Here is a 12,566-nt window from a genome sequence, read left to right as displayed (position 1 = left end):
CCACCAGAAGAATGAAGCAAAAGAAGGGGAAGCTCTTTGATCTTTATGGGCCTGATGCTTTCAGCCAAGGAAGCTGTGAGCATGAAGCTGCTCCTCCCATCCAGGATTGTGATTGTTCCTCCTGGCCATGGCTTCAGGTGGCAGCACTGAACTTCTTCCCACAGCCAGAGAGGTCCTGTGGTGTCCACTCTGCTACTCACCTTGGACAAGGAGACTCAGTGCTTTGTTTCCATGAGACAGAAGGGACATCTCCTGGTAAGCTCCTGCAAAGCTCTTCCTGTGGAAGATGCCAAGTGAACAACAGGATTTAGTCCCTTCTGAACCAGGAGGGTCACTTGGGAAATTCAAATCAAAATCTGGATTTTGAAGATTTCATAGAATAACAGAGGATTTTGATGCTGACTTTGTCCAGCTCTGTTTCAAAGCTCCATCTCCCCTGATGATCAGCAGGGGCTTAACCTTCACAAAGGAGAAGGTTGCAATATCCAGCCTGTTCCAGAGTCCTTGGTACAAGGGTGTAAAATGTCACGTGCCCTGTGTTTCTGCAAGTGGAAGGACCATGTGAAGGCAGGACCACCACCACAGTAGGGATTTGGGACCCCTTCTTTAGGGTCTCAGATGTCCCCTTGCAGCTGTCTCTAGTCTACAAAGCCAGCCTGGAAATTGGATGGAAAGTAGATTTGAGTGAGACCTGCAGCCCACCCTGCTCCCAGGAGTGCTGGGGACAGTGGGGTCTCCCTGGAAAGCAGAGGCAGCAGCAAATTAGGGTCAAAATAACCTCCAGAGAAACAGAGGCAATTGGTTGGGTTGGAAAAGTCACAAGAGCAGCACCTTGGTTTGGCTGGGACAGTGGTGATTCCCATCCCACTCCATGGCTGAAGCCACAAGGTTCCAGTCCCCTCAGCAAAATCTACCTTCTCATTCAGCTCCCAGAACTTCCGTGGGTTGAGGACAGTTTTTCCTGTGCTGCTGAAGGAAGAGGAAACCTCTGAAGTGTTCAAATACCCCTGTGAAGAGCCCACCCACCACTTGTGCCACTGCATGGGTTACATCACCCAAAGTATGCAAGGGCTCCAGTCCAGCAAGGCAGCAGCTCCTCATGCAGTAGGAGTAGACATGTCCAAAGAGCCTGAACCTTGGCAGATCATGCAACACAGAGGCTGCAAGAGCCAGAGCCTCTCTGGAGACCATCCCACACGGAGGGAAGGGCTCTGCTGAACACAGAGGTCTTGGCAGCTGCAGCACCAGGGCAAACAGCTCACTGGAGCCACCCACCAGGGCCTCTGGATTCTCCTTCTGCCATGGCATAGCCCTCAGCAGCAGTGGGCTGCACCCAGCACCCACAGACCCTGCAGCCTGGAGCACATCCTGACCACATTACCTGTGTCCCATGCCTCTGCTCCTGCTGCTCACAGGGTTCAAGGAGCTCCTCCCACAGAGGGCCTTGGTTGTGCCAGCCCAGTTCCTTAAGTGGATATTGGCTGCCCAGGGAGCAGACCCCCAGCACACAAACCCCCTCCAAAGGATTACTGCCTGGCAGGCACAGGGCTGGCAGCTCAGTGGATGCTCCCCCCGGGGCCCTGCAAACCCTCCAGCAGCCCCACAACACTTCTGGGAGAGCCCTCACCTTCCCCAGGACGTGAAAGGACCAATTCAAAGTTGAACTGCCCGTGTTCCCACATTGCTGCCCCTGGGAAAGGGCCAGAACACCCGTGCAGCTGAGGCTCCAGGACTCATTGCACCAGTGGCAGCTGCAGAGCATCCTGTGAGGTGGCTGCAGGGACAGGCAGAGCACGGCCAGCAGAAGAGCTCCCAGTTCCCAGCCCTTCCCAGCCCTTCCCAGCCCTTCCCAGCTCTTCCCAGCACTTTCCAGCTCTTCCCAGCACATTGGAGGGAGTCAGGAGCCCCAGCTGGAGGTGAGGGCAGCTGATGGACGAGGTGATAACACCTCAGCAGATGGCTCCAAAGCTCACGCTGCGCTTGGGGGGCGCAGACAAAACACGGGGGTGAAGCCCAGATGTTTGACTTCAGCATCTGGATGTGATTCCTAAACAAAGACGCTCACATCTGACCATTCCTCCTGAAAATAAATGGCTTGTTTGACCTTCCCCCGAGCCCACCCCAATATTTCCTGGGTGTCTCCCAAACACAGGGCAGCTGCTCCCTCCTGGCCAGGACGGGCTGTGCCAGGCTGTGGGCATCGCTGCGGGCACGGGGGTGGCTGGGGCACAGCACCAGGGCACAGCTCAGGGCAGTGCCATCAGCACAGAGGAAAAAGACACCCTTCTGCCTTGCACCCTGCTCTGAGCTCAATTTGGAGCAAGATACCAGCCCTGGGTGTCCATCCTGCCCAAGAGCTCATGGCTGCCAGCTGCCTGCTCCTGCCCCAAAATCCCAAAATGGGAATGGGGGGAGGTGATGGCACTATGGAGAGGGACTGGTCTGCAGATATCCCCCCCCCCCAGCCCATGCAACCCCCACCTGAGACCGACTGGATTCCTGAGCACCCCCTGGGCCCACCCTGAGACTGGCACTACCTGAGTCCCTTCTCACCACAGCAGCATCCCATAGCCAGCAGCAGGGACCCAACCCACAGCTGAGGGACCTTGGGACCACTGGAAGAGCCTGCTGGAGGGTTGGGGGAGCAGGTCCTGAGGACGTGCTGAAGTCAGAAAGCCCCGTTCAGAGAAGATATCTAATGTTGGATCAGAGACACCACGTGCTGGAGAACCCATCACACTCCTAGCAAGTGGAAATCGTGGGCATTGGGTGGATTTGGAAGCTGACAATGAAGATAGTGATTAGCCCTGACTGGCAGCACCAATTAAGGCTAATCTGCCTAATGGCCAAGTCTGAGAGTAGTGTGTGTGACTAATGGTGACAAGTGATGGCAGCTGGAGGAGGCCACAGTGACCACAGAGATGTAAGACAATGCTGGTGGCAGGCAGAGTGAAGGAGTGGTGACACAGCAATCTGTTACTGGGGTGTTTGTAATCCCACAGACACATCTGGCACCGAGTGGCTGCAGTCTCCTGAGGGACCAGACCAGCAGCCCTGGGACTGAGACCTCTCGGGATGCAGGGGAGTGGTGACAGAGTCTGGGGTGGCACATCCACAGCTCGGGGATCAGAGGGCAGAGCCAGCCAGGCAGTGCAGGAGGTGTCAGACACCTCCTGCCCAACAAGACGTGGAGTCCACGGCCCCACCAAGACCTGGCCACCGGTTGCCTACCACTGGCCACGCTGTCCTGCTGGTCCTTGGTGGTGGGAGCATCCCTGGGCCAGCAGCAAACAGCCCCAGGGCAATGAGCTGGTGCAGCACACAGGGCTGCAGGTGCACTGGGTGTTCCAGGGCCACTGCCCTGCCTTGGGCATCAGGTACCACCAGAGACAGGGATGCCCCTGCAGCAGAAACACACCGAGCCAGAAACTCTGGTCCTGAGGGGCTGGGGCAGTGCTGCACCAGGGTGAAAAGCAAAAGGCAGAAGACATCAGCTGTGAGCAGTCACACAAAGCAGGCGCCATTCACAGGGCAATATGTTCACTGTCATCAAGCCTGGCAGCACAACAAGGGCCAGCACCTCGTGCCCATCAGATTTATTCTCTGCCTGAGGTCAGAGCAGGGCTCTGCTCCAAGAGAAGCTGGTGCAGATCAGCTGAAAGCTGCCTGAACACAGCCATGGAGCTACCAGCACGGGTAAGAGTGCAAACAAGGTCCAAGGTTGCTGCTAAAGGTTGAAGTTCTGCAACCCAAGACCTGCTCGCCCAGTCTGCCAGTTTGGGATTAGGAAGTCTGGGTTTGTGGCATCTCCCCACGATGGGTCCCCTCCCAGTGGGAGCAGGACAGGAACTCTGCTCCAGGCCATGCTTTCCAGCCTCCAGTGCCCTCACTGGGAGCTTCTCAGCCATGGTGCTCAGCCAGCTCTGCCCAAACTCTTCCCTAGCAGCAGGACTGCCTTGGCTGCCCCGCAGCTCCTGCATCCACCAGACGCTCTTCTCAGCACTCAGTTCTCCAGGATGATCTGGTGGGATACAGCTGATGTTGCTGGGAGTTCCCTGGTGCTCCCAGGAGGACCCGGCTGCAGCCCAGGTCAGAAGAGCTCCCAGGCAGTGAGCTGGCAGGCAGGGACTTGGAAAGAAGTCCAGTGGTAGTGGTACCAGCCCAGACCCCACCTGGCAGCCCATGTCCTGGCAGGACATACTGGTAAAGGACATGGGCACCAGTGGCACCAGCAGCCCCCACAGCATCCTGCTCAGGGGAACTCCAGGTCCCCGAGTCCCATGGCCCTGGGATGCTCTCAGCCGTGAGGCTGGAGCAGGCATTTTGTTAGGGGAGGACATGCCCTGGTAGGAGGGTGCAGAGGGCACTGCCCACATCCCCCCACTGATCTTGTCAGCAGCCTCAAGGCTCGGATGCCTTTTTGTCTCCAGTTTGTATTTTCTCTGCTTTTAATTTGGGGGGTGATGCCACATCTCACGCCGCAGTCCCTGGTTAGCACCCGCACAGGCACACACACAGCACTGCCAGACTCAATCACACATATTTGCTCAAGACCTCTTGGAAATCTTTGGATTCAGACCAACTTTTCTTCTCTTCCATGCGTTTGTTGTAGTCCGATATTTATAGTTTACTTAAAATAAATGGCTCCTTATGTTTCCCACTTCCTGCTCCCGAGGGGAGGGTCTCAGGGGGTTGCTGTCTGTCTTATTCTCTCTTCCCTCAACCTTTTGCTATTTTTTTTTTCCTCTTCCATAAACATTTTTCAGGCAGATCCTACATTTGCCAGATGCCGCAGAGCCTCGTCCCAGGTTCTTTCCATGGTTTTGGTGAGAGAGACCCTGGTCCGGATTGAAGCAGGGAAAACAGGGCACCAGCAGAGCAGCCATGCCACAGGGCCTTCCTGGGGAAAATGCTGGAGGAGGACAAAGAAGAGGAGGGGGCAGGAGAGGTCTCCAGGACAGGGGAGCCAAGCACAGATCCAGACCATGATGCAGACTCACTTGCTTGCAGCCCCCAGCCCCACAGCTGCAGCAGGGGATGGAAGGGCAAGAGTCCCTGTGCCCACTCTTGCTTGCCCCACTTGGGTTGTGAGCATGGGCCTCCCACCTGCAGCCCCCCACTCCACAAGGGACCCTCTCCCCAGCTCAGGGTGTGGTGACAACTGGTGGAACCTCAGCAGGGACTCCATGTGGGCTGAGCAGGCTGCTCCCAGGCTGTTCCTGTCAAGTTCTGTCTCCAAAGACAGAGATTCCCACCCCTCTCCAGGCCCCTGTTCCAGTCCTTGAGCACCCTCACGGTGGCCTCATTGGTTCATCCTTGCATTTCCAGAGAATTTCCCTTGTTCCAGCTCCTGCTGCTGCCTCTCACCAACTCGCCGTGCGCTGGCTGCACCTCCCCTGCACCCTCCCATTTGGTCTTGGACAACCAAATGCTCTCTGGCCCACAGCAAAGGGAACACAAACCCAAGACAAAGGATGGAAACCCCCTGAGGACCTGAGCAAGGGCAGTTCTGGGGGAGCCAGGGAGGGGATGCAGGACGAGCAATCCCCAGGCAGCTCCCTGTGGCCTTACAGCATCTCAGGGCACAAGATGCAGGGATGCTGCTCAAGCATCCTCATGGATGGTGGGAGGATGGAGGAATTAAACCAATGTTTGCGTGGCCTTTCCCACCCAGCAGCCTCTTGGCAGCTCTCTCCATCGCTGGGGCCGATGAGCCCCATTTGTTTTGGAAGAGCCATTTGTTGTCTAACCCTCTGCTGCAAAGGAAACATTTGCACTGTGCAAATGATCCTTCCTTTTCAGACCCGGGGGCTCTCTCTTTGGCCCCATCTCCCCTGTGAGCCCACCTGCACACTCACACACCTGCAGGCTCACACCCAGCCCAGCTTGTGAGCAGGGTCACACACTCCCTGTTCACACACTGGAGACCCAGACACACACGTGCAGGCTCAGGCACTGCCACCAACACACAGTCCTGCAGGCTCACATGTGTGCAAGTTCACACCCTGCACCCTTGCACACGTGTGCAAGCTCACACCCTATCCCCCTCAGGCTTCCTTCCCTTCCCTTCCCTTCCCTTCCCTTCCCTTCCCTTCCCTTCCCTTCCCTTCCCTTCCCTTCCCTTCCCTTCCCTTCCCTTCCCTTCCCTTCCCTTCCCTTCCCTTCCCTTCCCTTCCCTTCCCTTCCCTTCCCTTCCCTTCCCTTCCCTTCCCTTCCCTTCCCTTCCCTTCCCTTCCCTTCCCTTCCCTTCCCTTCCCTTCCCTTCCCTTCCCTTCCCTTCCCTTCCCTTCCCTTCCCTTCCCTTCCCTTCCCTTCCCTTCCCTTCTCTTCCCTTCCCTTCCCTTCCCTTCCCTTCCCTTCCCTTCCCTTCCCTTCCCTTCCCTTCCCTTCCCTTCCCTTCCCTTCCCTTTTCAGATTCTTATTAAGGGTTTGTTTCTTTTTGGCTTGTTTTGTTGTTTTCTTTTATTTTTCTTCCTTTTATTTTCTTTTTCCTTTTTTTCTCTTTATTTTCCCTTTCCCTTTCCTTTCTCCTCCCCTTTTCCTTTCCTTCCTTTTCCTCCTCTCTGCTCCAGCTGCTGCCACCTCCCCCCAAAGAGCAGCTCTCACACACCAATTCCTCATTTCCCAACTCAGCACTCTGGGGCTGGGCTGGGTGGGTTTGGGAAAGGGGGGGGCAATGGCACAATCCGGAGTCCCTGGTGCCTCCCATGGCAATGGTCCCACAGTAATGAGCCAGAGGAGCAACTTTGGGCAGCAAACTACAGCCAGAAGAGGAGCACAGAAAGGGCTGGGCAGTATTTTCTAGAGTGTTTCTGGACAGAGGGCCTGGAGGGTCATGATGCAGAAGGGCAGTGGGGCACCTGGGTGGCCCCATGGCAAACCAGTTCCAGAAGCTGCAGGGTTTACACCTAGGAGTTCAAACAAGTATTCAGGTTCCCTTCTCTTGGCCTTCATCAAGCTTCTGGTCTCTGCCCAGCTCCTACCAGCACACCCACCCTCAGCAGGGACCCTGGGGTGGGACAATGCCACCATCCCACAGCAAGACACAGGACCCAGAGAGCCAAAATGCTCTGAGCTCCCTAGACTGCTCACATAAGGCTGAAGACCACATCCCAGTCATGAACACAAACTCCTTGGCCATCCTCTATGCCCCTGGAGGCCTCATGCAGCCAAGAGGCTCCCAGCATGGGACAGGATCTTGGAGTCCCATGGGGGTTGAGAGTGGGGCCACAGGACCCAACTCACGGGACCCTGCAGCTGGAAGGGTTCTGTGGTCCCCAGGGCTGTCCACACTGTCCCACAGCACACTGACAGCTCTCCAGCCCTGGGAGAGCAATTGCTGTCAATTGGAGAAAGCAACACCCCACAGAGATCTGTGGGGTCAACATAACCTCGGATCATCCCGGGCAACCTCATGGAGACACCCCCAGGAGTGGCCACAGTCACCCTCACACCTGGGAAGTGTCCCACAACCCAGGGACCACAGCACCCCAGGGACAGGCAGGACACTGCTCCCTCCCACCTCCCATCTTCCCCCGTTTTGGCAGTTCCCAACCCTTTTTGTGCCAGCACAAGGAGTCCTCAGAAAGTCCAGTGCATCCCAGTTTGGAGGGAGATCCAGCCAAACGCCTGGGGCAGGACACGAGGCTGCTGAGGCATTTTGGAGCACAGGGGCACGGCCAGCAGGACCTGGCATGGGATGAGAAGGGGGGACAAGACAAGGGCCCATTTGTGCTCCTGGCTCCCGCCCCCCCCGGCCCTGCCCCATGCCACAGCAAGGCGGGTATTCAGGAATTAATTGAGGTAATTAAAGTGTGGCATGACTCTGCCATGGCCTCCGAAGGCAGTGGCAGTGGGCCAGGGGCTGCGGGTGGAGGAGGAGACCCTCACGTGCTATTCTCCCTGTGGGCAGATCCCAAAGCATGAAATCAGTATAAAGAGATTGTCAGGGAAGTGTGACGGTGCCAGTCCTGCAGCCATCAGCAGCTGCAGGGTGATAATTCATCCCAGAAAGCTGCTGCATCCCATCTCATCCCACCCCAGCAGCACCTCAGGTGCCAGCAGGAGGTACCAGACCCAACTCTGAGTGGTGTCCATAGATATGCCAACCCAGGAGGGTTCTATGGTGGCTTTGGGGTGGCTCTGTGGTGGCTCTGCTCCAGCTCTGCACCAGGGCTCCTGAGTTGGGACACAGGGCTGGGGGCTGTGCTGGTAGCTTGGGGTCCCCCAACCTCACTCTGGAGCATCCATTCCAGGGCAGGAATGCCTCCAGCTTTCCCCCTGCCCCAGCTCTCCGGGCAGTGCCATGCCAGCAGTGTCCATAACAATGCTGCAACACCAAGAGCACAGAGGGGGAGCCAGCAGAGCTTGGCCCTGATCTCTGCCCACTTGCCTGGGGTGGGAATAGTTTTCCCACCAGGGTTTCTGTGTGTTCTCTGCCGAGCTCAGGGCTGTGCCATGCCAGCTGGAGCCCTCCCCTCTCTCTGCCAGCCTGGCCAAGTCGTGACCAAACCCGCTGGTGCTTTCAGCAGCTGGGGAAGAATGGAGCAGCATGGCCCAGGAGGAGCAGGATGCCCCAAGGGGCTCTGCAGCGAGCTGGTGACAAGGCACATCTCCTTGTTAATGAGGTGCAGAACAGGATGCTGCCCTCCACCCCTTGCCTTCCCAAGGGCACTGGCTCCCCAGCCTTCCCAGCAGCTTTGTCCCGGGTGTTGGAGCAGCACAGCCTGATCCTGGCTCTCCTCTCCTGCTCCCTGTGGGAGCACCGAGCACATCCGTGCCTGCCGGAGGGGATGCAAGGGTGCAGGTTGGGGTGTTGGGACATGGGCAGCCAGTCTGAGCCTGCTAGCACCAGGGACTGGTTACTGCAGGATGGAGGAACCCATCATCATCCCTACAGCACAGGGACAGCATCAGGTCCAGGCCCTGTCCCCTGCCAGGACCCTCTTCGACATGGTTCAGGCAACAGCCCAACCCCCTGGCCAGGAGGAGCCAGGGAGCTGGGAGATGAACGGCTCTGGTGTCAGTCTCCATCCCAGCAAGGAACACATCCCCCTGTGCCTCAGGCACTGGCCTGTGCTTTGCTTTCCCCTGGGAAAGGGAGAGACAATCTGTGTGCTGGCTTAGTGCAGACATTGTCCTTGTGCCCAAACGGCACCTCCAGCAGGGCAATCCAACCATGTAGGCTCTGGGATGGCAGGGCAGGATCACAGAGCAGGCAGGACAAACACAGAGCTGCTGCCACTGGGGTCACCAGTCTGGGGACGAGCCAGCAGGGGACAGGAGGGACAAGCACCTACAGGGAACCTCCCAGCAGGAGCCACTGTGTTCCCACCACTGCTCCACCAGTGTGGAGCAGGAGGGAGAGCAGATGCAAGACAAATCTCAGGAGCAGCTGCTGGAAACTCGAACTGAGCAATCCAGCTGCACCAAGGGAGAGCTGGGGCTCTCCCCATCCCTCCTTTCCATACCTAAGGGACACTTCTCCTGCCAGCCTCCACCAAAGCCAGGCACCAGCAGGAACCACCACTCCCATGTCAAGCTCCAGCCTCTCACCATCACTCTCCGGATACTGTGGTTTGGGCAGTGCCCTGTGGGCTCACTTGTGGCCCAGGTAAACAAACAGCTTTTTCTCTCTTTTCTCTGGGGCTGTTGTCTCTTGCCACCGTGGCCTCTCTGGTGCTGGCAGCAGGGCTGAAGGTTCAGCAAGGTTCACCCATGTGGTCGCTGTGGGCTCAGCTGGGTGGTGGAGAAAAGAACCAAACCAACAAACAAACAGGGAATGTGGACATCCAGTGTGCTGGGAAGAGAGATGAGCAAAAGCCACATCCCAGAGAGGCCATGGAGTGGGAAGGAGAGGGCAGCCAGGGAGCCACCAGCCCCAGCAGATGGGTGCTGGGGGGGAAAGCGAGCAGGAGCACCCAGCCATGCCATGGCTGCTGGCTCTGCCATACAGCACCCACCTCCCACCAGGGGATGGAGGGAGCCTGTGGGGCTGAGCACATGTGGGGACAGTGACAAAACCAAGGGCAGTAAATAATTAAGCTGCTGTGGCTCTGCTGTTAAGAGTCCATGCTGGAAGCACCTGGGCACCATGTCGTGCACAAGGGCTGGAGTTAAGGTCTCTGTACCTAGGATGAGGGTCTCTGCACTGGACTGAGGGTCTGCATGGGAGTCAGGGTCTCAGCACCTGGAGTCAGGGTCTCTGCACTGCAGTGAGGGTCTCTGTACCTGCAGCGAGGGTCTCTGTACACAGAAGGAGGGGCTCAGCACCTGACTCCTCACTTTCTCACTGGGCTCTGCCCTGGCAGGAGTTTCAGCCCTGCTCCTTGGGCTCTTCATATTTTTAAAACGACTCATCTTGGAAGTGCAGTTTGGAGCAGAGAGTCTACTGTGAAGCTGGGACTGGGTTATTTCCCCAGCTCTGATTCTTTGGAAATTGCTGAAGTAGGGAAGAGAATAGTTCATGGTCCCCTCGAACGCACCCGACCTCCCCGGAGGAGCTGGCTGAGTAAGTGGTTTGAGCAGGAGAAGACTTGTGCTGTATTCCCAGCTCTGCCACTGACTCATTGGGTGGCTTTGAGTGAATCACTTCCCCTGGTGTGTTTTTCAGCTGGGAAGTGCCAGACGGGGCAGCTGCTGCTCCCAGGGCACCAGGAGGACATATGGACATACCTGCTGTCTGCAGGACAGGCAGTAAAGGCACAGCAGGGTGGAGGGTCCATCAGAACCAGCCTCTGCCCCGAGGACATGGTCATGATGACCCCCTGAGGTCCAGCCTGCTGCAGACAGAGTGGGGACAACACCACCTGTGCCACCCAGGTGGCCTCTTGCCCCTGTGCCCCCCTCTGCCATGCCCACCTCCTTGGAACACATCTGTGCCCCCCAAAGCCTCATGTTCTCCATCAGTCCAGGGCAGTGCCACGTGCCTGTTTGGAAAGATCCAGGTCATATCCAGCCAGGATTAGGGGTGATTTGGGACAAAGAGGCTTGTTGCTAGGAATAAAAATTTAAATGTTTATGCTGGACCATCCATGATAACTCAGTGCAGTTAATGCTGTGCAAAATCTACACCTTCTGGGCTTGAAGTAGTGCAGACACCCACCAGACAGGGTCTGCTCCTCATGGCAGCCATCAGGCATCAGGTGCTGGAAGAGCTTCCAGAAGAGCAATAGGAGTTGAAGTGAACATGTGAAATGCAGAAATTGAAGAGGAAAATGGATGGGAGGTGCAGAGGAAAGCCTTGTGGTGGTTTGGAGAAGAACAAAGGTCAGTCCATGAACACAAACCCCCTGAAGATACTGGCTCATCATTTGCTTGCATATGGCATTACCCAGGGACTCTGTAATTTACTGAAGAGAAAGTTGTGGCAGGAAGGGGCAAGTCAGCTACAGAAGTCAGCAATGGTGTCAGCTCAGCAAGCTCAGAGCATCTCCCCCATGCACAGCCTGCTCACAAGGGCGTTGCTCACAAGGGTGCCCTGGGTGTGCAGCCAGGTGCCAGCCATGGCACAGGGCAAATACCCCAAAGAGAGCAAAACCACATGGAATCATGGAACCATTAAGGTTGGAAGAGTCAGGTCCAAGATCATCAAGTCCAGCTGTCACCATGCATCAAAACACAGGTTCCTTCCACAGATATTGCTGCTACTGGGGTCCTCATGGAGACATGGAAAGGAAGGGGAGAGACCTGCCACAGGGAACATGCACCAGTTGCCAGTGGCCATCTTTGGCCTGTGGAGATTTGAGATCAGCTTCTCCTCCACCACAGACCACAGCAGCCTCAGCACCCACCAGGGCAATCCCCAGGGATGCTCCCACCCACCAGGGCAATCCCCAGGGATGCTCCCACCTACCCTGGCAGCCAAGCCCTGCCAGCCAGCCTGTGGGCAGGTCCCAGCACCACTGGTGACAGCAGAGCTATGAGGGCTCCTCCAGAGCTCCCTGCCACCTCCAGGAGCTCCACTCCCCATGCCTGAACAGTTTGTTCCCCTCCACTTCCCAGCTGGCTGCAGGCAAGGCCAGGCTGGGCTGGTGTTGGGCAGGCAGCACAGCTGAGGGCAGGGGAAGAGCACCCTCTGGTGCAGACCCAGCACCCAGCTCTAGGCTGGGAAAATGAAACTCCGAGGCCCTGGCTGGTGACCTGGCTTAGCAGGCACAGCAAAGGGAAGTTTATAAATCCGGTTTGCTTCTCTAAATGGATTTGCATTTGGCATCTCTTTCAGCAAGGGCAACGAAAACAGACTTTGATATCATATGCTATCATTTTACTAATAAAAACAAGACCGCCGTTGGCCAAACACATCTGAGCGTCTTAAAAAGTGCTCTTTGAATTAAAGAGACATGGCCAAATTAGAGTTGTATGTTCTTCTTTTGGGATCCTGCCTGCCTCGGGGAGACCCCAGCACCCCAGCAGAGGTGAAGGATGCAGCCTGAGTATACCCCGGGTGCTCCTGCAGGCAGCAAGGTGTGCACAGAGCTGCTTGCACAGATCCATGTCCTCTGTCTGCTTCTCCAGCAGCAGCAGCAGCAGCAGCCCTGGGATCAGGATGGACATCCCAGGCTGGA

The 12,566-nt window shown here is 56.8% G+C and overlaps 1 protein-coding gene across 1 annotated transcript in view; it reads left to right on the top strand.

The window, feature by feature from the left end:
• TBC1D24 (TBC1 domain family member 24) overlaps nt 1–12,566 on the top strand; it is a 371,517-nt gene that overhangs the window by 317,877 nt on the left and 41,074 nt on the right. The window lies entirely within an intron of this gene.

The sequence above is a fragment of the Heliangelus exortis genome, chromosome 17 (assembly GCF_036169615.1).
Source record: "Heliangelus exortis chromosome 17, bHelExo1.hap1, whole genome shotgun sequence".
In the NCBI taxonomy this organism is placed as follows: Eukaryota; Metazoa; Chordata; class Aves; order Apodiformes; family Trochilidae; genus Heliangelus; species Heliangelus exortis.
Note: the sequence above shows the minus strand (reverse complement) of the source record. Positions and strands in the feature narration are given on the sequence as shown.